Source organism: Camellia sinensis, chromosome 10 (genome assembly GCF_055761805.1).
Source record: "Camellia sinensis isolate YWXY chromosome 10, ASM5576180v1, whole genome shotgun sequence".
In the NCBI taxonomy this organism is placed as follows: domain Eukaryota; kingdom Viridiplantae; phylum Streptophyta; class Magnoliopsida; order Ericales; family Theaceae; genus Camellia; species Camellia sinensis.
The window spans coordinates 84,060,027-84,064,337 of NC_138970.1; positions in this window are offsets into that span (position 1 = coordinate 84,060,027).

The following is a 4,311-nucleotide window of genomic DNA, read 5'->3' on the forward strand; positions in this document are numbered from 1 at the left end:
CATGTCATCAAAGCATAATTCCACGAGGCTAAGTGCTTAAGTGATATATCTATTTGAATGTCGGTCGATGAAGGCTAATTGCTTGAATTGGAATAAATTGATTAATGTACATACAAAATCACTTTTTCAAGTGACGTGTAGTCAAAACACTTTTTTCAAACAAATATGAAATCAAATGTTCCAACTTTTACAAATTAGTATATACTTGCATGCATCACCTAGTAACGTTAGCCTAATAATCAGAACAAAAGCATATAATGTAAATAAAAATCACATCATGATTAGCAGAGGCTGATCTTTGATCGGGCGAGTGGGGTGCTCACTTCATGACCTTCCTCTCTCGTACCTAAGTTCCCGAGCCAGGACAATCTTAGTGATGATGGACACGTGGCCTTTGGCACAAGTCACGAGATTCGTAAATTTTTCAAAAATATTTAGATGGCGACTCTGTAATCTAGCAAAGCAGTCCATTTTTGGCATTTTTTATTCAAAATAAATTTTCCAAAAGAATTGCCGGATTTGGACTCATTTGCGTTTACCTATTTCAGATTACACTTGTGGAATTAGATTCAGAACCACGGGAGTCCGAATTGTAGGGCTATTGTATCCGAAATTAGCACGAAAAGCAAGCTACAGGGTGGAAGGCTTGGTTTTATAGCTCGAAACCAAATTATTTTGCCGAAGATTCGAACAATTTGCAAAATGTAACTTTCACCATCAAGTGTTCGAATTGAAGTGCCCAAGTCTTAAGGGCGGTCAAAATGGAGTGTCTATAAGATCGTTATCCTTTGAGGTGGAAATCATGTTTTCTTAAAGATATCCCCTAGACGGGGTTTGATGAGATTTGGGTGGAGTGGGAAGTTGTCTCCTAGGTTTATTGGGCCTTTTAAGATCCTAAAGCGAATTAAAGAGGTAGCTTATCGTTTGGCCTTGCCACCACAGCTTTCCGAGGTTCATGATGTGTTTCATATCTATATACTCTGGAAGTATGAGACGGATCCATCACACGTGTTGAATTGGATGGAGTTAGAGGTAGACGAGGATGCCTCATATAAGGAGAGACCGGTTAGAGTTTTAGACACTCGAGACCAAGTCTTTCGAGGCAAGACGATTCCTTAAGTAAAAGTGTTATGGCGACACCACAGGGTTGAGGAAGCCACTTGGGAGCATGAGGCTGAAGTCCATGAGAAGTATCTGGACCTATTTGTTGATGTTTAAACATGTATTGAGAATTTTGTTGTGCCAATGTAATATAAACATTGTACATGTTTTGGGAATATGAATTATATATTCAGTAATGAGCATATGTTTATCTTGTTAATGAGAATGGAAGACCGGTAGATGGGTCATGGTGTTGAATTTGAATTACTATCATTATTGTAAGTGGTTTAAATTTTGGTTTTCATGTTTCGTTCAAAATTTTCGGGATCAAATTCCTTAAGGGGGGAGTTTATAGCGATTCTGGTTTAGACCCGTCCTGTTTGATGTTTTGGATCCGGGTTTTATTGTTGTATATAGGTAAACTAGTCTTGTTTCCCCTTATTTCTCTTTGAGTTTGACTTTTGAGTTGTGTGGGGTGCGTTTGGAACAGGTTGGCAGCTAATTTTTAAAATGGTTGTTGCCCAGAATTTTGCTTCTTCGCTCGAGCGGTCTTTGTGAACACTTAGTACGTTTCCAAGTCTAGAAAACTACTGGGAGGTTGTATTTTTTGCTCGAGCAAAGCTTCTTGCACTCGAGCGATGGTTTTCTATCTGTAACTTCTAGGAGTTTGTATTCTTTCACTCGAGCGGAGCTTCTTGCGCTCAAGTGGTGAAACTTATTGTGTCTAGTTGTTCGAGCGACACATCTTGTGCTCGAGTGAACTATGCGTATATCAGTTTGTAAACATTCATTTTTGAGTCACTTTTTTATCTCTCTCTCTCTCTCTAAACATTTCAAAACCCTATTTTCTCTCACTCTCTCGCTCTAAAACTCACCTATTTCCCTCAAATACACCTAGATCCGTCGATCTTTTCACCCATATGACTTTGTTAAAAGGATAGAGCGTAATGAGGGCTTCGTTCTAAACAAAGCTAAGTTTTGTTTTGGTATCTTTGAGTTTACCACACACACACACACACACACACACACACACTCTCTCTCTCTCTCTCATGTTCTAGCTTGAGGTAGGGATATCTCCACACGTTTTATGAGTTTTAACTAGTTATTTGTTATTCCTAAATAATATTGAGATTTTGAAAGATTTGGAACAAACCTAGGGTTTTGGGTGAAATCAAAAAGGGAGTTTTCAAATGGATCCGTGTAATGACTTTGATGTGGAAAACAATGTTGCGTTGGGAATAAATGATTGATTTTGATATTTGGGATTGATTTTGAAAATAAAATGGGTTTTGCCCTAAGAGTCTCAAATGTTGATTTTATATAGATAATGAGATTGAGATTGAAATTATGAATTTGGAATCATGTTGATGAGGATGGTGGAATTAGATATGTATTATCGCTCACCTCTTGAAAATTTGGAGAGTATATCTTTACTGAAAACTATTTATCTATTTAGAAATATATGTTTTGAGCTATCGGTGGAGGATAGCTATGATTATTGTATAAATTGCATGTGAATTAGGGGAATTGAAACCATTTTCTCATTCATTTGCATTGGGCATCATCTCACACTTATACATTGGAAATGTTACCGTTTTGAAAAAACGGTGAATCTGGGAAGGAGTTGTTGTTACATCAAATAAGTTGGTCTGTGTATCCAGGGTAAAAGTCTCGAAAATCGCATGTGTACATAAGTGTCGATCCCGCAAATGAAATATTCGTAAAATGGCAATGGTAGTGCTTATATAGCCTATGTTTACATGGGTGCCGGTTCACAATTTCTTGCAAATGAAATTTTCGTAAAAGGTTGCTTTGGTTTTAAGATTTTCAGAATATGATTAACCGCCCTGTCTTCTATTGTAAAGGAAGTGGTTCATGGATTTTGATATTATCCTAGCATTGCATGGTTTTAAATATAAAAATGTTTTTGGCACAAGCATTGCATATGCACCCACCTTATAGCTTTGTTAAAATTCATATACTGTGTTGGATTATTTCTACTAGGCTTTGGCTCACCCTACATGGGAAAAACTTTTTAGGTGCTGATGATATGCCTCTGCCAAAGTTATAGCTTGGGAGGACTTGGAGCGAGAGCTTCTTTTGTGTATTTACTGTATTTATTTTGTACAAGCCAAGGGCTTTAACTGTATTAGACTTAAGTCCACTTTTGTTGTAACCAAACACTATCTTGGAAAGATATAAGCCTTTAGGGCATTCATTTATCTATTTTACCTTCATACCTTACCTCTTGTTGTAACATATGCTATAGATTCAGGGATAGACTTATGAATGTATATTTGCATATGTTCCCCTCTTGTACAAGTAATTGGGATAAATGAAAGATAATTATTTCATCATGTGTTGTTATGTAATTAATATTATGGATCGTTTGTAGAAATTATTTCGGGGGCGTTACAGGTCGGGAAGACCATTTGACGATCAAATCAGTGCTCTAGTCAGACATGATTACAGAAAGAAAATAAAGGAAAAGTGTGTGTTTGTGGTTGTTCTTAATTTACCTCATGTCCCCTTTACCTATTTGGTTGATTCCATTTTATAGTTAATTGGTTTGATGTTGTTCCTCATCGATCTTCCCCTAATCGGAAGGTCAATCCTTTGTTAGAGGTCACTTTAGTAGGGGCCATTTTGTAGTTACTACTGGTCATCGAATCTCTGCTTATCGAACAGCTAGCTCTTTGTCAAAGGTAGTGGCCAACTTGTATTTGTGGATGACAACAAGCATCCTTCTGTCAAAGGTCATCACGATAATGGTCATCTTGTAATAATCTATGGTTGTTGGATCTAGCATGATGAGAGGGTTGTTTTTCTGTCAGGATCAATATCTACTTTGAGCTTGATTTTGTTTGATATGCCCAGCCATGCTGGTCAACCCTTGTTATTTGGGCTTCATTTGTTTGGTCTTACTCGACTCAATTGGGCTCATATTCTTATTGGATGACAAATCCAGTCGTTCAATAAGTAAGGATCCGATGATCAGTAGTAACTATGAAGTGACCCCTGACAAAGGATTGACTATTCGATCAAGATGAGATCAACGGGCAACAACATCATACCAATTAACTATAAAAGGGAATCAAATAGATAGGTAAAGGGGATGGGATGTAATGCCCCAAAATAATAACAACAACCCACTCATAATATTCAATGGAAAAGCAGAAATTTACATAATATTAACCTTTCATTAATTCT